Raw genomic sequence first — 26,387 nt, 5'->3', positions numbered from 1 at the left:
AACACACCACCGGCAAAGATAGTCTTTATCATATATCTAGAGGCCTAGCCTCTTTAATAACTGGGGCAAAGCCCTTTTCGGTAAACTGGGGCATAAGCCCTTTTCAATAAACTGAGGCATAAGCCCTTTTTCAATAAACTGAGGCATAAGCCCTTTTGCACTTCCTCCATCCATATAAAAACCCAACCCAATGTATTTATGAATTCATCATGTGCATTTCATACATATCATGTGCATATCATACATATCATGTACATATCATATCAATCATGTATATCATATCCCACGTATCAAATTTATAATTAAACCCTAGGGGTATAATGGTTATTTTTACCTAAGGGCAAAACAGTCATTTTCATATTATAAAGGTAGTTTCATAATTTTACCAAATATTAGGGTTTTCCATGTTCATTATTAGTTACTAACAATTCATATGTTTTAAACAGCGATTCTGGCCCATTTTTAGCGAAACCTAGTTATTGGGCCAAAAACCCCTAATGGGCCTTACTTAGCCGATTTTGTCATCTAGGCCCATTTAGCCTATATTCCGTAATGTTGTTACCCATCTTAATATGAAATTTAACAGGTTTTCATTCTCTACCAATTTTACCCAAATTGGCCCGAAAGCCCATTGGGCCCAATTTCAGCCCCTCGAGGCCCAACTTACCGTATGCCAAAAATCGTGCTCTTACCTATTCCAACGATCCCGATCATCAACTTAGTGAATCTAACCAACCAATGAGCGCTTACTTGCTCACAAGTCCTCGAAATGCCAGAATTTTGGCATTTCAGCTTTTCGGCATTTATCGTGTTAAGCTATGAAAAAGGGTTCGTTACACACCTATTTTGCGATATTCCTCGACGAGATCTCCTATACGATTTCTTCTATAATCCACCACTTATAAATCATCTCACAATAATTAAACCAAAATGAGAACCATCTATTATCAACACTTACACATTCGGCCACCATCCATAATGGCCTTAAGAACCTTACCTTTGCCGAAATTGATGACTAGCTCAAGCCACTTCGATGATCCAAACTAATCCAAGTCGATCCTACTCCTTGCTGCTCCTCCACTAAACAAACCATAAAAAAGATTAAAAGAAAATCCCAATAAGGCCTCTACCCATATTCGGCCACTTCCCTAAACTATAGGAGTTTCGGCTTTTTGTCAACATTTTCGTTTAGAGTTTGAGCACTTACCACAGTCTCTCTTCTTGAATCCATTTATGCCTAAAAGATAAAGGGATTGGCCACCAAAAAGTGAAAAGAAAAAGAGGTTTTCTGGTCAACAAAGAATCGGCACCACCCAGTCTCCACGGATTTCGACTTTTACGGTATTTAGGCAGAAGTGGAGGTAAGAAAAACAATAGGTGAACGAAGGGGAGTAGTGAGCTGGTTTGAAAGAAGGAAAAGGAAGAAAAGATGAATGGGAGGAAGGTAGATTCGGCTGGAAAAGAAAAGAGAGAAAAAATACTACACCAAAAGGAGAAAACGGCACACCCTAATTCCTATTGCCGAAAATGCTACCCTAAAACCCCTCTACCGAAATCCCCTCAATTCGGCTAAGCTCTATCCTTCTCTCAAATCCCTAAAATCTCTCCCCTTATCCCTCCTTAATCCATACATCTAACTGTTTCAAACTCTCCCCCACAGAGTTCCGTTCAGCTTTAAACTCTAGCATGCACAAGCATAAAAATAACATTACCTTTGCCATCACAGGGAATCGAACCCAGGTCTCCCCCCTAACACTTACACGCCACCCTTATAGCTCCCTAGTGGCGTCACTTATCCACTTTACCAAAGGCTCATTTGTGTTACATTTCACCCAAAAATTTTAATAAGACCACCTATCCAAGGCCCCTAACTTCTTAAGTCCAAAATTCAAAAAATCCACCGGGTTTTGGCCAACACATGGGCTTTCCATAAGCCTATTTACCTACTCAAATTTTGAATTCCACAACCAAATACCAAATTTTTAAAAACTTTACCCAAATATCGAGAATCGCGAAAAATCCAAAAATCAGGATGTTACACAGAGAGTTACAAGGGCTGAGGACATGGGCATGTCACAAGCCACATGAGTGTGTGTGTGACCACACGGCCTACCCACACGGCCATGTGACCCTCCAAATCATGAAAATTTTTATAAGTGTTGTAAAAGTTCCGAAAATTCTTGATTTAGTCCCGAACCACACCCAATGTATGTTTTGGGCCTCGTAGGCCCGTATAAGGGACAATATACATGTTAATGAATGGTTTTAATTTGGATGAAATTTTATGCTTGGTTTTGTATGAATGTTTATGTTTTAGCTCAGTAATGCCTCAAACCCTATCCCAATATCGGATACGAGTAAGGGTGTTACAGCCATAACCCCTACTAACCAAGAAAAGACTACGTTCATGTGTCCCTATGGAACCTTCACTTTCAGACGAATGCAGTTTGGATTATGCATTGCCCCTACAACATTTCAATGTTGCATGATGGCAATATTTCTGGACATAGTGGATAAATTTTTGGAAGTTTTTATGGATGACTTCTCAGTGTTTGCAATACTTTTGAAGGTTGTTTAAAAAATCTGTAGCTAGTTCTTTGTAGGTGTAAAAAGACTAACCTTGTTCTAAATTGGGAAAAATGTCATTTCATATTTTGTGAAGGCATTGTTCTAGGACATAAGATTTCACAGAAAGGAATTTTCGTAGATAAAGCGAAGATTAAGGCTATTGAAAAATTGCCACCACCCACGAAAGTTAAAGGTATTCGAAGTTTCCTTGGCCAGCAAGATTTTATCGATGATTTATTAAGGATTTTTTGAAGATATCCAAACCCCTATGTGCATTGTTAGAATATAATAGAGTTTTCAAGTTTGATGAGCCTTGCATGAAAGCATTTCAGGAATTAAAAAAGTAACTGGTAATAGCACCAATTGTCATAGCACCGAATTGGACATTACCTTTTGAACTTATGTGCGATGCTAGTGATTTCACTGTAAGAGTAGTGCTTGGGCAGAGGAAGGATAAAGTGTTTCATGCCATCTACTATGCCAGTCGGACGCTGACAGATACATAGTTGAATTACACCACTATTGAGAAGGAACTATTGGTTGTGGTATTTGTATTTGTATTTGACAAATTCATATGCTATTTAGTTGGAACCAAAGTTACAATTTATAAGGATCATTCTATGATTAAGTATTTGGTGACCAAGAAAGACACTAAGCCAAGATTGATTCGATGGATATTGCTGCTACAGGAATTTAATCTAGAAATTCTAGATAAGAAAGGCACATAGAATCAAGTGGTTGACCACCTGTTGAAACTTGAAGCAGCAAATGAATACGACAATACTTAACTCATTAAGGAGGATTTTCCAAATAAGCAACTATTAATTGCCATGGCATTACCTTTGTATGCCGATATTATTAATTTCTTAGTAAGTGGATTGCTGCCACCTAAGCTTAACAATGAAAGACAAAGAAAATTTCTCCATGATGCTAAGCAATATTATTAGGATGAGCCATTTTTATTCAAACATTATGCAGATCAAATAATTCAGATATGTGTTCTGAATGACGAGATTCAGAGTATTTTACACCATTGTCATTTAGCACCATATGGAAGACACTTTGGGAGAATATGAGCTGCTACAAAATTTCTCCAATCTAGTTTTTATTAGCCAAGCATATTTAAAGATGCACACGAATTTTACCAAGCTTGCGATCGTTATCAACAAACTGGGAACTTATCAAAGAGGTATGAAATGTATTGCAAAATATTTTAGAAGTTGAATTGTTTGATGTGTGGGGAATCAACTTTATGGGTTCGTTTCCACCCTCTTGGGCCAATGTATACATCCTTGTAGCTGTAGATTGCGTCTTCAAATGGGTTGAAGCTATCGCTCTCCCTAAAATGATGCCAAATCTATATTAAAGTTACTGCATAAGCATATTTTCACCAGCTTTGGTACTCTTTATGCCCTTATTAGTGATTAAGGCTCCTATTTTGACTACAAATTAGTTGCTACTGTCTTGAATAGATATGGGGTTAAACATAAAATTGACACGGCATATCATCCCTAGATAAATAGACAAGCTGAGGTCTCAAATAGAGAAATTAAGCATATTTTGGAGAAAGTAGTCCGTCCTACCCGCAAAGATTGGTCATTCAGATTGGATTACACTTTCTGGGCGTATCGTACTACATTCAATACACCATTGGAAATGTCACCTTTCAAGCTCGTCTATAAGAAGCCTTTCCATTTGCTTGTTGAACTAGAACATAAGGCATTTTGGGCAATTAAGAAATTGAACATGGATTGGATTAATGTTGGCAATAACGAACTATTGGAGCTGAATGAGATGGAGGAATTCAGAGCTCAAGCTTATGAGAATGCCAAACTATACAAATAAAAGACAAAACAATGACATGATAATAATATTTTGCCATGGCAATTTGAACTTGGACAACAAGTGTTGTTGTTCAACTCCAGGATGAAATTGTTTCCTTGCAAATTGAAGTCTCGTTGGTCTAGCCCATTCGAGGTAGTTCATGTTTACCCTCATTGATGGGCGTCGAAACCACTAAATATAATTCCTACAACTTATTAGTAGTAAGAGTGGTAATAGGGTCGAGTCCACAAGGATTGGATGTTATAATCTACTTCCGTGTATAGCTTATGATCAGATTGTTTGTTGTGTCGCAGGTTGTGGCAATAGTCGTGCCCACGACTCCAATCATACCTGTAAAAATTAGAAGTAAAAGTAAATCGAGGGTTTTTGAAATGTTTAGAAACTAGATAATTGAAACGGTATAAGTTAAATGAATTAGAAAATAAATTCAGAATTTTGCAACAGATAAAATAAGCCTTAGCCTTAGGTTCGGTAAATTTCGTATCAAGAATCGATCCTCTAAAATTAATCTTATCCTCCAAACGATAAGCTGGTTATAGCAGTTAAGAACGTCTTAACCACCAATTCTTCCTCTAGTAGCTGGTTTCGGTACGACTTGCAAACCAACCCTTAACAATTATCTAATCGAGATAAACGTGTTCCTGATTCAAGATTCTGGTAGACTTGCGTTCTGAAGAACCCAACTCAAATTAATGGCCTCAATCGCGTGGGTCGTTTAAACTCAATCACCTCTTCCTCGATTTGTTCTTGGAGATCCAAATACAGCACAGCCAATTCATTTCTCCAACTCTCAGAAAACACGACTCCAACCCAACAAGCTCTTTTTGACTTGAAATCGAATTATCCTTAAGGGATGAGTTGTCAATCCCGATACTTAGGAAAAATGCGAATATCGATTGGAAGGATTTTAAGCGCGAGTACGAATCTCACGATTCTCGACCAGAAAGAACACTGGCCTAAAGCTAAGATAGAATTTAGTTAAGCATGAAATTGTTCATGCTTTGTGAGCTTGGAAAGAAGATTGATGATTATGGTGAAGAAATGAATGGAAAGGACTTGGAGAGCAATTGGCCCAATTATGGAAAAGAAACAAAAATTGGAGACAAGGCTACAGAATGTAACGTCAAGTTGAAGAGAAAAAAAATTGATATTCCAATTCCAAATTGAAGAAGGAAATACAAGAGAGAGTAATTCAATTCCAAATTGAAATAGGAATGTAAAATTATAAATGGATGATTTTCTAAGAACTAAAAGCCCCTATTTATATACATGGGGTTTACTAAAAATAGCCTAACCTAAATTAATAAAATAAATAATAAAATAAAACAAAATAATATCTTCCTATTTTTAGCTTTTGACAAAGTCAAAATATATGATAAATCCTTGGCTTTCTCCATCTTTTTGATTTGGCCCCAGTTCAACGATTTGTCTTTCAATTTGGCCCCTTTTTGCTTGTTTTTGACCAATTGCACCCCTGACAAGATTAAATCATAAAAACACCAATTAAGCAAGGATCAATTCAGAAATAAACCAAATTAAACACAAGAATCATGTAAATTAATATGTTATCAACTCCCCCTACTTGGCTCATGCTTGCCCTCAAGCATGTTGTTCTTTCAAACATTAGAATTTATTCTACAATTTATTAAAAATTAAGCCTCTTTTTCGCATACATAATCAATGTAAACAACTTAGGCAAAAATAAATAAATGCTCAAGATATATAGCTTGATCAACAAGTGTCATAAAATTGAAATATGTGAACTAAATAATTTCATTAAATTGAGTTTGAATCCAATAATTTGCAAGGAATCATTAATTAAATAAAATTATTGACGTGGTCAAACCTTTTTACGCGAACTAGGATGACAATCCAAGCACCCTATCCCAGTTACTCAGTTCAAATAGTCTTTAAAAAAATTATTTTTTTATTTTTTTATTTTTTTTTTGGGTGAAAGCTCAGTTAGCGGAATGTTTATAAGTTATTGACTTGTCACTCGAACCTTTTTACGCGAGATAAGATGACAACCCAAGCACCTTACCCCGATTACTCAATCCGGTCACGTTTTCGAAACTTCACTCATAACTTGAACCTTTATTTATTTATTTATGTATTTATTTATTTATTTATTTATGCACAAGAAATATAATTTTTCCAAACAATCAATTTATACGAAAAATCTAGCTACATATGTCAACTTTAAAACACAAATGTCGACTAATCTATATACTTGAACATTTTAATTCAAAATTTGCCCAATTGTCCAAATTAACTAAGTATGAGATTAAAGGCCCAATGTCAAATAAACTATCGAATGAATTCAAGTAAGATTGAACACATAAAAAAGAGAGACATGCAGCAAAAATCATGCATATTTACCATCCAACCCCCTACTTAATCTATGCTTGTCCTCATGCATATATTATATGAAATAAAAGTCAACAGCCCAAATAAATAAAAGAAAAAGTTAAGAACACTCCCCATATATGTTAATGACATTGTTGGTGTTGGAAGTAATGACTCTGCAGGATGTCGAGGATTGTAAAGACTTGGGTTTCCATTGTTCCAAGTCGAGCTTCAATCCAACTTAAACGTGCCTCCACAGTTAGAGGTTGTTCCTCTTGTTCCCTAGTAGCGAAGTGTAGACGTTGGCAAAAAACCATGTTCCCACAAGTAGTCCGTGTACCTAGAGGAACAAAATAACATGCAGTAGGGGTGCCAGCAAGCAAATCTATAGAATCCAAACAATATTTATCTAGGCTGTCCGTACTATATGCACATGTCAAGGACGAGAAATTGATTTCAGAGGAAAAAAGTGTAGAACTTAAGTTCACAATGTGTGACCCAAGTATTAGTGGACGATTACATCGCAAAATAGAATGGAAATTTCGTGCAAACCAATATCCTAAATTAACTTTAAATCTAAAATGCATACACCATAAGAAAAACAATTTAGTTCTAATTAAGATAGAGGACGAATCGTTCCGTCCTGAAAAACTAAATGCCAAAAATCAGTGAATATATCTTAAAGCAGGTTCATGCACCAATAAGTCTTTTGTGATTTTGTGATTATAAAGTTTATCAGAATGGGTTAAAACACGTTAGGCATCTTGAGCATTAAAATCACTTGGAATATCTAACAGAGCAGTAAGATAGGAATCGGACTAAATATTGTCAAGGTCAACAAAACCCATGGCAATATTAAATTCAAAAATTGACATCCGAAAGTCCTTACCAAGCAAACAAAAACAGACAATGTTTTATGTTTCAATAGTCTATAATGCATTAATATTGAAGCTAAATGTGGTGTAAAACTCATAGATCAACTCATAATATGCATTACAAGAAATATTTGCAAATGAGCTCCAACCAATAGCATCAAAATAATTAATCACAGCATCATGAATATTTAACATATCAAGAGTGGTGGAATCAATTTGCTTACAGACCGGGAGTGGATGTTTTCGAATGTCGTCATATCATGTGCGATGCTCCAGGGTCAAAAAATCTGAAAACCTCGCAATCGTCCTTTAGTGAGAATGGTGTTGGCACGACCTTTTCTATTACGTTGACCGTTGCGTGTTGGTCTAACGTATTTGTTGGGCAAGTCGGGTGGACTTAAATTTTTAGCAGCATCAGTACTGTTGTGCGGTGATGTGGCTGGCTCACGTGTCTATTGTCGACAGTTTCGAGCGGTGGACGATCATGTCTGTCATTGAAAAATAGGTTCGTTTGCAGATGAGTGAGCCTCGCCATAGTCACTAGACATTCGGGCCTCGTCCGAATTACCTGCATAATATGTCAGTAAAGGTAAAGTAGATTAAGGGTTAAGGATTGACCTTTCGGGAATAGCGGAGCTGTTGTCTTACTGTTCTAGTTAGACTGGAGTTGAACGTTGTTGGCGACGTGCTCTCGTTGGTGGGGTTGTTCCTCTAGGAAGAGGTGGAGAAGGTTCATCGTTGGCTATATCGATGATAGAAGGCACAGAGAATCGATTCTGACTTTGATTGAGTGAGACCGAAAATTTGTCGGCCGTTTGGTTTTGAATTTGAACCATGGTCCCCATCGTAGCGTCATAAGTAGATGTTTCAGATGGTTTCGGCGGTGATGGGTAGCGGCGGCGCACGGCAGTGGTGACAGTGGCGATGATGTTTTGGGTCAATTTTTGAAGGGTGACGGTGGGTGGTGGCTGTTAAGGTAATGGGAAGTGGTTTTGGGTGTTTTTGGTGATGGAGAAAAAAGGAAAAATAAAAAAAAACGGTGTTTTGGCATAGAAGAGGTGACGGCGTGGTGAAGGTTAAGGCCGTTTAGGGTGCAACGGTGGAGAAGGGATTTGTTCGGCGGTGTTTCGGCAGTGAAAAAAGTCGACGATGGGGCATCGGGTAGAAGAGGGCGGATGGAGAAAAGAAAAATAGAAATGGAGACTTGGGCATTTGGGGTTGACGACGGTAGCGGCGCTTGACGATGGCGACGACTCGCGCGTCCGACAAGGATAACGAATGGCAACAATGGTAGTAACGTTTGACTACGGCGGTGACGTGGCTTGTGCTTGGGTTAGGGTTTTTTTTTAGTTTGAAGAAGATGAAGATGAAGGAAAAATGGGTTTTAGGGATTTAGGTGTTTAATTTTCTTTTTCTTTTTCTTTTTCTTTTTTTTCTCAGTTGGTTCTTGGGTATTGGGTTTGCTATTTGTTTTGTTGCGTTGGTATTTGGGTATAGGGTAGGTGGGTTAAATGGATTTGAGTTTTTGGGGGTATATAGAATTTGGGCAAGTGGACTTGGGATGGGTATTTGGTGGATGGGTGTTGGATTTTGGGGATTTTATGAAGGTTAGGATTTTTTTTTGTTTTTCCTTTATTTGAAGTATGCCGTGCCTATGCCACCATCATTATTCATCTTCTTGAAAATTCATGACCTCCATAGTGTTCCTGAAGACATCAAATTGACTGAGTTAAATAGTAATTAATTTATTTATTTACACCCTAAATTTTACTTTAAACTAAAAATTAAATAAATGAAAATAAATTTGGGTTGCCTTCCAAAAAGCGTTTTTTTAAATAAATGAAAATAAATTTGGGTTACCTCCCAAAAAGCGCTTTTTAACGTTGTTAGCTCGAATACCTGGAAATTTGTTCAGCCGGCTCTTCGAGGACTGATAAACTATAATTTATACATATTTCTATACCATGTTTAACACATTTTATGGATGATTTTTCTTTAGATTTGGTGAATTCGATGCTCCTAATGCCTTAATTTCATGTTTTATACTTAGGTGAGCATAAGAGAGTGAAAAGAACGAGAAACGGGCCAAAAAAAGAGAAAATGGGCCAACGTACAAAATCAACACGGCTTGGACCTCCTCACACGGACAGACCACATGGCCGTGTCAATTTGGCAGAATCAAAGCACGACTCACACGGGTGGACCACACGCCCGTGCCTATTTAACAGGCTTGACCACAGCCTTAAGCAATCGCACACGGGCGTGTTCCTACCGAGCCCAAGTTTAGTCCAATTCGAAAAAGGCCAATTTTGAGGGTTCTTAGGCATTCTAAAGCCTATAAATACACCCTAGAGGAGGAGGAAAAGGACACACACGGAGGAGGAAGTAGAGAACTGCTCAAGGAAAGCCGATTGATCCTAAGGGGAATGAAACATAAGATAGATCTTGTTATTATTATCTAAATTTATGATAAATATTTGACTTGTTCTTAATTATGTGTTCTTAATTCTTGTTTTGATATTCCAGGATATTGATTCAAGTTAAGCTCTTATTCAGAGGAGGAATAGACCCTGTCTAAGAGTACATTTGTCATAATTAAGCAGAGTTGGTTGCGCACCTAGAGATAGGGTGACAAGATTTTACCGGATTAGGGTGAAACCTAATAAGGGGATCCATAGATCGAGTTAATGCAACCTTAGTTAGAAAGAGATTTCAATTATTCAACCTAGGGTTAGACGTTGTTAGTCTCAAGAGGGATAATAATATAACTTAGGGATTTCTACGGATCAAGTCAAATGAATAAATCGTCTGATTCAGAGTCAAATAACAAGTGAAGTCTAGGTGGATTTTTCCTTAGGTATTGTCTTAATTCAATCGTTTTTCCAAAAGTAATTCCCCAATTCTATTTTTTGTGAATTCTTAGTTTAGTTAATTAGTTAGTTAAAACAGACCCTATTATTATTAGGCTAGATAATAAAAACACAGTCATTACTAGTACTTTTAGTTCATTTGGGTTCGACAATCCGGTCTTGCTAAAGCTATACTACTGTTCGATAAGTACACTTGCCTTCATCGTGATAATAGTTAGTTTCAATAACAATTCATTATAAATATTTAAAACCTGTCACGAATATCACGTATCAAGGACTAATTCCTCAACCAATTGGACTTGAAAGTTTTCGTAAAAAGGCTTTAATCGTTGTCCATTAACTTTGAAATTTTTTTTGAATTCTTCGCTTTTAACTTCAACTGCACCATGTGGAAATACGTAAGTAACAATAAAAGGCCCTAACCACTTAGTCCGAATCTTACCTATAAAAATTCTCATTATAGGGTCATAAAGTAATACTTTCTGTCCACGATAAATTATTTACGGTTTATCTTTTAGTCATGGTACACTTTGACCTTATCTTTGTGAATTTGGGCACTCTCGTACGCTTCTCATCGAATTTCCTCAAGTTCCTGGGTATGTAATTTACGATGCTTACCTGTAACTTCCAATTCCATGTTGAATAGTTTGATTGCCCAAAACGCCTAATGTTCCAGGTCAACAGGAAGATGGCACGGTTTACCAAAAATTAGTCGATAAGGAGACATACCTATGGGTCCTTTGTAACACCCTAAACCCGGCCCAGACGTTATGGCCGAATCTGACGTGCCACATTGGAGTTGAAAACCCACGTTCCGTTTTAGTGTTTTAAAAACCATATATTTTGTTGAGTTAACAAAGTGTATGTAAGCTAGGCACCAGGTAGGTATCCGAGATAGAGGAGGTGAGCCATGAAGGCTGCTTAAGTACCAAGCTCTTTGATTGGATCCAATCCTAGACATGCCCACAACCATAGCCACACTTTGTTATATCGAGTTTAAATTTGTTTAAGTGAACGTCTTTGATAAATCAATTAATCGTGGCGTTGAGATATTTTAAAAACAATTATCGTTTTGAAAACACGTCCTAAGTCTAGCCCAATTGAATAATTATCAACCAATTTTAAAGTTATTAAGAATAAAATAATCTCGAGAAGAAATAAAAGAAAAGTTAAAAATGGCCTTATTACAACCCAAAAATAAATAATAATTAAAGGAAATTAAATGAAAACCAACGCTTATTTAAAGGTCCAAAAGCGATCACCGTGGCCACTCTGAATCCCCTCCGGCCCAAGTCCCCATATTAAGGCTCACCTGCAAGGTTAAGGAAAGGGGGTGAGTTTGGAAACTCAGTGTGCAACAAGCCCCCTTTAGAGCCCAAAACAATAGCAGCCTGTTGGGTCTAAGCCCAAAACCAATCTCAAACATTTACTGGACCATAGCCCTTTTCATATTTCACAATTCATAACACTGGGCCGAAGCCTTTACTGTAAACGGTATGGCCCATAGGCCCATTTCAATATCACATATAATGTCAATGAAAGAATGCAAGCCCATTTCAATATCACATGAAATACCAATGAATGTATGCAAACCCATTTGGGGAGACTACTCAACCCACCATCCGCTACTCTCCACCCGCACCAACCAAAGACACCATGTGGGATTAACTCGACCCACCCCGCCATAACTCTCCACTGGCAGCATAGCTACTTTATCATATAACTGGAGGCCTTGCCTCTTTTAATAACTGGGGTAAAAGCCCTTTAATAACTGGGGCGTAAGCCCTTTTGATCATTGGGGCATAAGCCCTTTAATAACTGGGGCATAAGCCCTTTTGATAACTGGGGCATAAGCCCTTTAATAACTGGGGCATAAGCCCTTTAATAACTGGGGCATAAGCCCTTTTGCACTTCCTCCATCCATATAAAAACCCAACCCAATGCATTTATGAACATCTCATGTGCATATCATGCATATCATGTGCATATCATGCATGTCATGTGCATATCATACATATCATGTTTATCAAAATCCCATGCATTAAGTTCATATATAAACCCTAGGGGTATAATGGTCATTTTTACCTAGGGGCAAAATGGTCATTTTCATATTATAAGGGTAATATCGTAATTTTACCAAAAATTAGGGATTGTTCCATGTTCATCATCAGTTACTAACTATTCATTTGTGTAAACCGCGTTTCTAGCCCACTTTTAACGAAACCGAGTTATTGGGCCTAAAACCCCTAATGGGCCTTACTTAGCCGATTTTGTCATCTAGGCCCATTTAGCCTATATCCATAATAGTGTTAATAGTCTTAACAGGCAATTTAACAGATTTTCATTTTCTACCAATTATACCCAAATGGGCCCAAAAGCCTATTGGGCCCTATTGCAGCCCCTCGAGGCCCAACTTACCGTGAATGCCAAAAATCACGTTCTTACCGCTTCCAATGTTCCCGATCATAATCTCATCGATTCTAACTAACTAGTGAGCGTCATTGCTCACAAGTCCTCGAAATGCCGAATTTGGCATTTAAACTTTTCGGCATTCATCGTCAAACTATGAAAAGGGTTCGTTACACACCTGATTTGCGATATTCCTTGACGAGATCTCCTATGCGATTTCTCCTATAATCAACCACTTATAGATTAGACCATGTTATTATTAAACCAAATCGAAAACAACCTATTATCATCACTTACACATTCGGCCACCATCCACAATGGCCCTTGGGTTCATACCTTTGCCGAAGTTGATGACTAGATTTAGTCACTCCGATGATCCAAGCTTTTCACACACTCCTCGATCGGTAGCCTTTAATCCTCACAAGATATCTACTCGTTGAAGAACGTTCCAAATACCTTCCTACCCCATATCCGTTGTGAATCCAACTTAAACGTGCGTAGAAAATAGATCTAAATATTAATTCTCGAATCACTAAAATATGAAGCTTTCAGCTTTTCAGCAAATATTAATCTAAGCTATTACGAGGGTTAGTACACACCTGTTACGGGTTGAAGTTGAAACGTTTCCAAAATCAATCGCCTACGATAACCACCACCTGTCACTCAAACTTAACTAATCCAATATCAATATATGTAAATCCTAAGCACATCAGTCATACGAAACATAAGGGCATATTTGTCATTTTACCATACAGGGGTATTACGGTCACTTTACCCTACAGGGGCTTTACGGTCTTTTTACCTTTTAGGGGTATTTTAGTCATTTCATCCTACAAGGGTGTTTTGGTAAATCAACAAACCAAAGGTATTTCAGTAATTTTGTAAACCAATGGTATTTCTATAATTTTTAGAAAGTCAAGGGTATTTCTGTAACTTTGTAAATTAGGGGTATTTTGGTAATTTTACAAATTGAGGGTTTTTCGATAATTTCACAAACCAAGGGTATTTTAGTAATTTTGTAAATCAAGGGTAAAACAGTAATTCAATAAATCGAGGGTAAAACAAGAATTACGTAAGTCGAGGGTAAAACGATAATTATGTAAATCAGGGGTAAAACGGTAATTATGTAAATTAGGGGTAAAACAGTAATTCTGTAAGTCGAGGGTAAAATGATAATTATGTAAATCAGGGGTAAAACGGTAATTATGTAAATTAGGGGTAAAACGGTAATTCTATAAGTCGAGGGTAAAACGATAATTATGTAAATCAGGGGTAAAACGGTAATTATGTAAATTAGGGGTAAAACGGTAATTCTGTAAATCGAGGGTACTTTGGTAATTTTACAAGTCGAAGGTATTTCGGTAAATTTACAAATCGAGGGTATTTCAGTATTTTTACAAACTAAGGGTATTTCGGTAACTTTAGTAAACTAAAGTATTCTAAACAGGGATAATAATACGAATGGGCCTAAAGCCTATTCTCGGCCCAAATGGGCCCACACGCTCGTGTAGCCCTTTTAGCCCAAATCTAGCCACAAATATGAGATTCACCTAGCCTAGCCCAATATTTACTACACAATCAAATAACTATCCAATTGGGCCTGTAGGCCCATTAGGCCCACATGACCCCTTTCGGCCCATCGCGGCCCGAAGTAGCCATCCTACAGCTAGAGTAGTAAGAAATACACACCTGATAGGAGACTGGAGTTAATCCACACTCCGAGCACCCTTAGCCGACGCCCAACCCAAACGAGCACGCTATACAGCGAAAGGGATCAGCCAAGAAAGGTACATTTACTCTCCTCATGGTTCCCTCTATTTAAAGCTAGCTTCACAACCACTCTTATATTAGCTTCGATGTGGGATCCTCCAACATTAGAGTTTAAATTCAACACCAACTCTTGCACCTGTTAGCAAAATAAATGCTCTTTGCTTGCCATGGGATTCGAACCTATGCCTCCCCTTAAATGCTCCACACGCTACTTGCCACTAAGCCACAAGGCTTTTTGTGTTATATTTTATCCCCAATTAATTATAAGGTCTAAAGGCCAAAGTCCTGGTTCCCTTTAAAAACCCAAAATAAATTGCAAGAGCCAAGGCTTGAACCCAGGCTCCCATACAACCTTAATGACGCCACAACCACTAGACTACAAGCTTCCTTGTGTCATTTATTTAACACAATAATTTAAAAACCCTCATCCAAGAATCCAGGTTTTTTTTCACTTAATACCAAAATTTTTGCTAAAGCCCAAGTTTGAACCCAAGATTTCTCCAACACTTCTCAAAGCCATTAACCACTAAAGCAAACATTTAATTGTGTCCTTTCAATGGACAATTAAATACCTATATAAAACCTCCTTACAAACCCACACTCAAGGCCCAATACTTCTAGGCCCAAATTTGGGGTGTTACATCCTTTATAAGCTGTTTGGTATGCCCACAATGCATCGTTAAGTTACAAACTCCAGTCTTTTCTATCTGGCTTAACGGCCTTCTCCAAAATCAACTTGATTTCTCGATTCGACACTTCCACCTGACCGTTCGATTGTGGGTGATAAGCTATAGCGACTCATTACACCACTTCATATTTTTTCAAAAGCGTATCAATTACTTTATTGCAAAAATGCGTCCCTCGATCGCTGATTAAAGCTTACAGTGTGTCAAACCTGGAAAAAATATAACTTGCCCATAAAATCAATGCCCCATATATTGAAAATTTCATAGACATGCATAGGGGTTAGAGGCATTTCATTTTTTTGGCTCAAGTTTCCTATCCTTTGACATTTTTCGCAAGTTTTACAAAACAGATATGCGTCACAAAAAAATATTTGCGAATATAGTCCACATTCAAGTACTTTATGCGCAGTTCGTTTAGGGCCAAAATGTCCACCACATGCATAAGAATGACAAAAAGATAGAATTGATTTTACCTCAGTTTTAGGAACGCATCAACGAATTACCTGGTCAGAACAATATTTCCAAAGATAGGGGTCGTCCCAAATATAATATCGAGACTCATGTTTAATCTTGTCTTTTTCAGATTGCGATAAGTTAAGAAAGACTATACCTGTAGCAAGATAATTCACCATATCTTCATACTAAAGAAAAATTGTCTGGGTAGCAAGCAAGTTTTCATCTGGAAAATCATCTTAAAGTGGTGTTACATCCTTTGATGGAGGAATTCGGCTCAGATGGTCAGCCACTAAATTTTCACATCCCTTTTTATCTTTTATTTCGAGATTGAACTCTTGCAAAAGTAGTATCCACCTTATAAGTCTCAGTTTTGCTTCCTTCTTCCCAATCAGATATTTGAGGGCTGCATGATCAGAAAAAACCACAATCTTAGTTCCTAATAAATATGAACAAAATTTTTCTAAGGCAAAGATTATAGCTAGAAACTCTTTTTCAGTAGTTGAATAGTTGCTTTGGGCTACGTCCAAAGTTTTAGAGGCATAAGAGATAACATGCGGTTCTTTCTCGATCCTTTGTCCAAGGACTACTCCTATGCTATGGTCACTAGCATCGCACATTATCTCGAAAGGATAACTCCAATTTTGTGGTTGAACAATAGGCGCCGAAACGTGCTTATGTTTGAGCGTGTCAAATGCTTCTCTACATGATTGGTCAAACTCGAATTCCTTGTCCTTCTGTAATAGGTTGCAGAGAGGTTGCGTAATTGTCGAAAAGTCCTTAATGAACTGTCTGTAGAAACCTACATGACCAAGAAAAGACCGAATCTCCCTCACAGTTGTGGGGTATGGTAGTGAGTTAATGATGTCGATTTTTTCTTTATCGACAGAAATTCCCTCAGTAGAAATAATATGACCTGGAATAATCCCTTGTCTACCATAAAATGACATTTCTCATAATTTAGAACAAGATTAAATTCTAAGCATCTTTACAGAATTTTTGCAAGATTCGTCAGACATACTTCGAAGGACTCACCATTTACAGTAAAGTCATCCATGAACACCTCGATTATTTTCTCAACGTAGTCCAAAAATATACTTACCATGCACCTCTAAAAAGTGGCCGGTGTGTTACAGAGTCCAAACAGCATCCGTCTATAAGAAAATGTGCCAAATAGGCACGTAAACGTCGTCTTCTCCTAATCCTCCGGTGCCACTGGAATCTGGAAAAACCCTGAATAACCATCATGACAACAATAGTGAGACTTTCCAGCTAAATGTTCTAACATTTGCTCAATAAAAGGAAGTGGAAATTGATCTTTCTGAGTTAGTTAATTCAACTTCCTGTAATCAATGCAGACTCTCCACCCGTTTTTGACTCGAGTGGGAACCATCTCACCTGCAGAATTCTGAATTACGGTTACATCGGTCTTTTTTGGTACTAAGTGGACTGGGCTAACCCAATTACTATCGGAAATGGAATAGATCATCCTAGCATCAAGTAGCTTTTGGACTTATTTTTTTACCACTTCTATCATGGGCGGATTAAGGCGCCTTTGAGCCTCTCTTTTAGGTACAGCATTATCCACCACTTGAATTTTGTGCATGCAAGTCAAGGGGATCAACTCCTTAATGTCAGCTATCGTTTATCCAATTAACTCTTTATAGTCCCTAAGTACTCGTACCAAGTTTTCATCTTCTACCCTTGAGAGTTTACTCGAGATTATCACCGATAGTGTATTTCCTTCACCAAGAAAAGCATACTTTAAGTGGCCTGGGAGTGTTTTGAGTTCCAACTCCGGAGCCTGCAAAACAGACAGTACGAGTTTAGTTTGTGAGGGAGATAATTCAAAAGTTTTACCTGAAGCTTTCCGTAGTTGCGATGCCTCCATATGTGCTACTGTTTCATGAACAGAATCTTCAATGATTATCCACTCCTCTAGTTCCTTAATGGCGTCAAAGTCTAAACTCCTGCAAAGGACAGTTCGTAATTCATCCTCATCATGATATTCCAAATGTAATTCAGTTAAAGGATCAATAATATCAATGTTAAAAACATAAGAAATCATGATAGGATGGTTCATGGCCTCGTAGACATTAAATTTCACTACTTCCCCATCAAACTCCATAGTGAGTATCCTACTTCGTACGTCAATCTTCGTTTGTTCAGTACTCAAAAATGGCCTTCCAAGAAGTATGTTCGATGTATTGGCCGAATTGTCATCCTCCATGTCGATAATGTAAAAGTTTGCAGGAAATATTAGTTCGTTTACTTTGACAAGAACACCCTCCAACACCCCCTCCGGATGCACCACAGACCTATCTGTAAGTTGAATAATTACACTTGTTTCCTTCAAAAGACTCGTGTTAAGTAGTTTATAGATTGACAAAGGCATAACATTAATTGATGCACCTAAGTCACACATTGCCTTTTTGATACTGACACTACCTATTTTACAAGATATGAAAAACATACCTTGGTCCTTACATTTGGGTGGTATTTTCCGTTGCAGAACAGTGGATACATTTTCTCCTTAACATTTCATTTCCCAGGAGTTTCCTCTTACTCGTGCATAATTATTTCAAGAATTTGGCATATCGTGGGATTTGTTTGATCGCATCGAGAAAAGGTATGTTGATTTCTACCTTCCGGAAGGTGTCGAGGATTTATTTCTCTTCACGCTCCTTCTTGCACTGGACAAGCCTTCCAGGAAACGGAGGTGGTATTCCAAATGAGTTTTTTGGCGTTGGTTCTATCGAAGCTTCCGTGTCGAGTTTCTCCTTATCAAGACTAGTGTCGTGGGCGTGACTCGTGTCAGGTTCAAGCTTCAAAACCTTCCCACTCCTTAATGTCATAGCACTTGTATTGTGTCAAGGGTTTGATTCTGTTTGGGATGGAAGTTTACCTTGGGACTCCAAATAGCTAACCGCGAGCGCGAGCTTGCTCACTTGCTTATCCAACTCCTGCAAATGCATGTCAGTTTTTTGTTGGAATTTTTCAGTGCTATTGGCTAGCTTTTCCACTATGGCTTCCAAAGATGACTTTGGGGGTGGTAACGGTTGATTCTGGGGTGGCTCTGTTTGTACGGTTGATTGAATTGAGGGTTCGACCCATAACTTAGGTTTGGGTGATCTTTCCACCCCACATTATACAAGTTCGAGTAGGGGTCATATCGTCTTTGGGGTAGTCCTGAAAAGTTTCCTACAACATTTGCTTGTTTTGTCGAATCCTCCTGTCAAATCAGACATGAGTCCATCGGGTGGTCTGGCTTGGCGCAAATTTCGCATAACCGTGCTAGCTTGTTTTATCTAAAAGCAAAGTTTGAACAACATTAGTCAGCTTATCAATCTTATCTTCTAGAGATAAAGAACTTAACCCATGAACCCGTCTCGTGGGTTCTGCAACTGGCCGGAATTGTTGAGAGTTGGCAGCTATTGTTGAAATCAACTCTCTTGCTCTTTGAGGCGTCATGTTAATAAGCACCCCCCCCCACTTGCAGCATCTATCATTTTTATTTCCATCAGGAGTAAACCCTCATAAAAATACAACAAGAGTGACTGCTCAGTCAGTCCATGTTGTGGGCATCTCACACACAACTTTTTGTATCACTTCTAGTAATCGTAGAGCGATTCAGTGTCCTTCTGACGGATTCCTACAATGTCCCTCCTTAGTTCAGCCACTCGCGCTGTAGGGAAGAACTTGTCAAGAAACAAACTAGACATGTAAGACCATGTGTTGACAGATCTCGAAGGCAAATAAAATAGCCACCCTCTAGCAGAGTCGGCTAATGAGAACAGAAAAGCACGAAGTTTGATTTGGTCTTCTGTTACTCTCTGAAGCTTCATGCTTATGTACACCATATGGAACTCCTTAAGGTGGGTGTACGGATTTTCATTTTGTAGTCCACGAAAAGTGGCCAGTAGATGGATCAAACCCGACTTTAGCTTGAACGGTTTCCTTCCAGATAGGTTATACATAAGGGTTGTTATTCATACGGTGCCGCTGCAAGCTGGCATATCGTCTGTTCGACCATCTCGTTTGACTTGTCAAAAACTTCTTCGGTGTAAGATATAGTTTCAAATCCGGGAATTGGTCATTTATCACATCGTATGGCTTCTCTTCGTAGTTTTCGGGCTAATTTCTCAATTTCTGGCTCAAACTCTAGATTTCCTGGTTCTGATCTGGTCATAAGGTAGTCAAACAAAATTTAGAAAATATCTCCAATCCCCGGCAACGGCGCCAAAATTTGATGGGCGTCGAAACCACCAAATATAATTCCTACAAAATAACTCTTATTAGTAGTAAGAATGGTAGTAAGGTCGAGTCCACAAAGATTGGATGTTATAATCTACTTTCGTGTATAGCTTATGATCAGATTTTTTGTTGTGTCGCAGGTCATAGCAATAGTCGTGCCCACGACTCCAATTGTACCTGTAAAAATTAGAAATAAAAGTAAATCGGGGGTTTTTGAAATGTTTAGAAACTAGATAATTGAAACAGTTTAAATTAAATGAATTAGAAAATAAATTCAAAATTTTGCAACATATAAAATAAGCCTTAGCCTTAGGCTCGGTAAATTTCATATCAAGAATCGATCCTCAAAAATTAATCTTCTCCTCCAAACGATAAGCTGGTTATAGCAGTTAAGAACATCCTAACCAGCAATTCTTCCTCTAGTAGTTGGTTCCGGTACGACCTGCAAACCAACCATTACCAATTATCTAACCGAGATACACGTGTTCCCGATTCAAGATTCCGACAGAATTGCATTCTGAAGAACCCAACTTGATTTAACGGCCTCAACCGCGTGGGTCGTTTAAACCCGATCACCTCTTCCTCGATTTGTTCTCGGAGATCCAAATACAGCACGGCCGATTCGTTTCTCCTATCAGAAAACACGACTCCAACCCAATGAGCTCTTTTTGACTTGAAATCAAATTATCCTTAAGAGATGAGTTGTCAATCTCGATACTTAGGAAAAAGGTGAATACCGATTGGAAGGATTTTAAGCTCAAGTACAAATCTCATGATTCTCGACCGGAAAGTACACCGGCCTAAAGCTAAGATAGAATTTAGTTAAGCATGAAATTGTTCATGCTTTGTGAGCTTGGAAAGAAGATTGATGATTATGGCGAAAAAATGAATAGAAAGGACTTTGAGAGCAATTGGCCCAATTATGGAAAAGAAACAAAAATAGGAGATAAGGCTACAGAATGTAATGTCAATTTGAAGAGAAAAAACTGATATTCCAATTCCAAACTGAAGAAGGAAATACAAGTGAGAGAGTAATTCAATTCCAAATTGAAATAGGAATTTAGAATTAAAAATGGATGATTTTCTAAGAACTAAAAGCCCCTATTTATATACATGTGGTTTACTAAAAATAGCCTAACCTAAATTAATAAAATAAAATAAAATAATAATAAATAATAAAATAAAACAAAATAATATCTTCCTATTTTTAGCTTTTTACAAAGTCAAAATATATGATAAATCCTTGGCTTTCTCCATCTTTTTGATTTGGCCCCAATTCAACGATTTGTCTTTCAATTTGACCCTTTGTTGTTTGTTTTTGACCAATTGTATCGTTGACAAGATTAAATCATAAAAACACCAATTAAGCAGGGATCAATTCAGAAATAAACCAAATTGAACACAAGAATCATGTAAATTAATATGTTTATCACTTATGGAGCTATGGAACTCAAAAATGGCAAGATTGGCTCTAATTTCAAAGTTAATGGCCAATGTTTGAAGCATTATTGGGGAGCTACCATGCTTCATGATAAACATTCCATTGCTCTTCAAATTGCATAGTGTTTTATTTTGCTTGATTTTCTTTAATTAATTTGCTTTTGATTTCTTTCTTTTATCGGTTTAATTGATTTTTATTTATTTCTTTTGTTGCAGGAAGATTTTGGCCCAGGCTTTGTCATAGTTAGCCCACTTAGGATACTTGTGAAATTTTTAGCTTAATTTTTATATATATATTTTTTCTCTTTTCCCACCTAATTTTTACTTTATCATGTCAGGCCATAATTTCAGGCTAATATTATACCTCATGTTATTGTTATATTCTTTCTCATTTTTACCCTAGTCGATTCATTTTCTTTCTCCAAGTTATTTTCAGTTTATTCTTTTTCACGATTTTCAGTTTTTCCTACATAACTGTAAAGGTCTTAACTTTTTCTTTTTACAGTTCCTATTTCTTCTCAAATTGCTCGACATATGTCATCTTCATCAACCTCTATGCCTCCAAGAACATTGTTCAACAAAGCCGTTGAAGAAAAATACAACATGAACACATCAAAGTGACCATTGTGTATGGAAAAAGGCTTTCTTTTTCAAGACACAGCCTTTATGGGATACACTGAAGCAATTTCTTCCGTGGTAGAAAAACATGGATGGCAACTCTTTTTCCTTCATCCTGACGATGTTATTACAAAAGTTGTAAAGGAATTTTATGCCCATTTAACCTCTTCAGGTAATGCTTTCATTTATGTACGCAGTGCTTCGGTGTTATTTGATGAATACTCCATCAACGTACAATATGGTTTATCTGAAGTCCCTGATGAACATCCTCAACTTGTCAAGACAGTAACAGTAGAAGGAATCAATCAAGTTCTTCAGGATTTAGGCGTGGAAGGGACCAATTTGACAGTTTCTCAGAATGACTGCTACATCATCAACCGTGTTTCTTTGAAGCCTCATTGTAGGGTACGATACCATTTTATTAAATCTCACCTTAGCCTTTCAACTCATAACTCTTTTATTTCCAAGGAACGTATGTTGTTACTGCACTCTTTTATGACTGAAAGAAAGATAAATGTTGGAAAAATTATTTTTAGAGAAGTTCATCGTTGCGCACAAAAGAATGTTGGCACCCTGAATTCTCCATCTCTCATTACTGCACTTTATCAATAGGTCAATGTCCCTATCCAAGAAAATGAGGAAAAAATCTCTAACAAAGGAGCCATTACCAAATAGGTTGCTATGATATTTTCAGGGGAACAAGTGCCACGGCATCCTGGCTCTACATCAACCTCTTCTCCACCTACTGGTACCCATTATGCTCCATCCACATCTCACAATGATTTCGAGCAACAAGTGCTCGGTGCTTTTGATATTTTGAAACAAAAGTTTCGTTTGATGGAGAAGCAATAACTTAGGACAGCTACAGATCTAAGAAGGGCTCAAGATTAAATGACTTTATTTTGGGGCTATATCACAATGAGGGATAATGCCATCAATAAATCTCTTCAGAAAAACTTTACCAGGCCCATGTCTGCATTCCCTACTTTTCCCAAAGAGTTATTATCAGATCTAAAGGATGAAGTTGAAGCTGTTGTGACGGACACTACAACACATCTGGCCACTACAGTAAAGACAAACAACGAAACAGAGGGGGAAGATGAGAAAATAGAATCGGCGAACATTGAATCAGATAAGGAAGGAGATAATATGAATCAAACTTTTGTACCTCAGGAACTTGCTATTGCACCTCAAACCACTGCAACCATATCGAAGCAAGATCGTGAGATTAATCAACTAATTGATGATCTCACGAAATCAGATGATGATGAAGAACAGGTGCCAATCAATCAGCTCAAATGGAAGCAGCGATACAAGCACGCTACCAGGAAATCCACTCTACCGAACTAAAGTAACACAAATCCTTTTCAAGCTTTTGATTTTTCTTTTCAATTGCATATTTTTCATTTTTATTTGCATTCATATTTGTTTTCATTGCATTTTCTACATATCTATTTGTTCTTGCATAAGTGAAATTTTGTCTCTAATTATGCATGGAGGATAATGCATCCCTTAGGTTTGGGGGTGTGTTATACATATTGCATGAATGAGATATTTTGTTTGAACATTAGATCATTTTGTCACTCACTTTGCCATGACATACAAATGCTAAATAACTGTTAGACCATGAGATGTATATTGTTATTTATGATGTTTGATGAGGATAATAACTCTTCAAACTGTGAAAATTGTGATAGTTGATTAGGTATGTTTGGCTTAGAATAGTTGTGTGAAATTTGATGCTTAAAAGTAGAATGAACTATGTATAATCGCAATTGGTCTATAGTAGGTTTCTTTTAATACACTTAGAAGTCTTGAAACTAAGATTAGTAAATTATCATCGTGTAATAATAAATACCACAACAAAATAAAATAAAATGTAAAAAGACACTATAAAGCACTCCAATGTTTGAAATTGTAACACCCCCTAAACTCGAACCATCGCCGGAACAGGGTTACAAGGAATTACCGGACATATCAGACAACTTACGAATAATTCAAAAATAAAATAACATTCATAGTGTAATTTAATAACTATGTCCCTATAATGAACTCTCGAAGTCTAAAACATGTATTAAAAGTGAAACGGGACTCATTCAAGTACTCTGAAAATTTTTTTTTATAAATTTCGACAGCATTTCTGCTTATTTTTACATAAAACCTCCTGCAATTAAAACCATATCCATTTCAAACATAACCATTTCAACCAACTCATTTCACGTACTCAATTTCTATTCTAAATACCTTCTAATCAAACTCAATCAATATAATATCAATTTAAATTTATCAATGTACTAATTAAATTGAAATGGATAAACTTTTTTCATTATAATTCTTAGACTTGTAATACTAACATTTTTAACCACTTATATTCAAAACATAATAACATTTATAAACATCCTATGTACATGCCACATTACCAAAAGAAAATATGCATCACCAAAAGTTTGCTAAAGTCGAGTCTGGCTTTGGATGCTAGTTCAGTACTTGACTTCTACAACCTGCTCACGGAAACAACTGTATGCTGAGTATGCATATACTCAGTGGTATCACTATAATTCAACTTATAATTAAATACATTAAATCACACACATACTTTTACACTACTATTATCATCACTTAATGAACAATTCAATCTTTTTATGTTACCATTTGAATATATATATATATATATATATATATATCATTCTTATTTCTTTATTTCAATTCTCACCTTTCACATATGCCATATCATTCAAATTTAGTTTTATCAGCAAATTTATTTCATTTGTCCCTATTAACTTGACTCTGGCTCGGCGGATACACAGATTCCAACCAACACACCAGTGCGGTACATTGTGTCTTAACGGTACACAAAACCTAAATAGTAATCAGTAATGGTAGCAATAACAGTAACAATATTCAACACACAAAATGCTGAATCTGTAACAGTAATGGTACCAGTAACAGTAGTCATCACATAAGTGCTTGTAGTAAGCTGGCAAAAACCCGTACTCTTCCATGTCCTATGGCATGCCAACTATATCCGACTAGTCTGTCTAGTTAATAGGGTACTCAAATAATTTTTCAGTACAATTTCCATTTCGATTCAATATTAATTATAATTTATTATTTCGATCAATTTTTCACAGTAATACAGTAATTCGTTTCATCAAAAATTTTACAGTTCAATATAGTATACATAACAATATTCAGTAATTTCACAGTTCAATTCGGTATTCAAAACAATATTCAGTAACTCATAAATTAAGTTCAATATCAATATCAATTTTAATACCCAATCACAAATTTTATCAGTTCATTAAATACTTACCTTAAAATACTCACCGCACATACATATTAAATTAAACACATATTAAATTAAACACATATTAATTATAAAGCTTGAGTTATAGTGATACAAATCAGAATTTTCTTCGAATTTAATCCTCGATGATCTTTTCTTTTCCTTTTTGGGTCAATGCTTCAGGCTCGATATTAGCTACAAACAATTAAAATAATTCCACAATTATTACCATAACACAATTTAAATGTTGAAATTTGTTTTTAACTTTTACTTTAATTTCAAATTTAATCCTAACTAAACCTATTTTTTTTCTCAATTCATACTTTTTTGCTACTCAATTTCTTGCCAAACTCACATTTAATTATTTAATTTTTATCATATTTTCATAATTTCGAATTTATTTCAATTTAATCCCTAAAACTCAAAACTTATAGCTTAGTTTACAATTCAATCCTTTATTCAATTCCAATTAAAATTTCTATCAAATAAACCCCCAATTCCATCATTTGTTCAACATAAACCCTACTAAAAAATCTATTAACTTTCAAAATTTCAACTTAAATCCAAGAGTATTTCACTCTAGGATTCCAAAAACATCAAATTTATAAGAAAATGGCTTAATTAAACTTACCAATTAACCTTCAAGCTTTAAAACCTTAATTTACCCTTTCTTCTTTCTTTCCTTTTTTTTTCTGCTCTATTTCGAAATGGCCTCTGTTTCTTCTCTACTTTGTTTTGTTTCTTTATTTTATTTCATTTCTTTTATTCTTTTATTTTATTAACTTAATAATAACAATAATAATAATAATTATAATAAATATCTTATTTAATAACAAATATATATATATTACAATTGGACACACATATATTTTACACTTGCCTATTATCATCACCATCCAATTGTCCTTATTTTATTTATTTTATATAATTTAATATTTTAATATAATAAAATCTTTTTACTTAAATA

The 26,387-nt window shown here is 36.5% G+C and overlaps 1 long non-coding RNA gene across 3 annotated transcripts; it reads right to left on the bottom strand.

Annotated features, from left to right (window-relative positions):
• Positions 1-11,609: 11,609 nt before the first annotated feature.
• LOC128280910 (uncharacterized) lies at positions 11,610-14,713 on the bottom strand. Of its 3 annotated transcripts, none has more exons than XR_008271112.1 (5): positions 14,603-14,713; positions 13,513-13,569; positions 13,211-13,399; positions 13,092-13,135; positions 11,610-11,816 (listed from the first exon to the last, which is right to left on the bottom strand). It is a non-coding gene; the product is annotated as an uncharacterized LOC128280910 (long non-coding RNA). The 3 variants fall into 3 exon arrangements; XR_008271111.1 differs by having other exon boundaries at positions 13,513-13,581; positions 14,603-14,704; XR_008271113.1 differs by having other exon boundaries at positions 13,250-13,399; positions 13,513-13,581; positions 14,603-14,704.
• Positions 14,714-26,387: the final 11,674 nt, after the last annotated feature.

This window comes from Gossypium arboreum, chromosome 9 (assembly GCF_025698485.1).
Source record: "Gossypium arboreum isolate Shixiya-1 chromosome 9, ASM2569848v2, whole genome shotgun sequence".
NCBI lineage: Eukaryota > Viridiplantae > Streptophyta > Magnoliopsida > Malvales > Malvaceae > Gossypium > Gossypium arboreum.
Note: the sequence above shows the minus strand (reverse complement) of the source record. Positions and strands in the feature narration are given on the sequence as shown.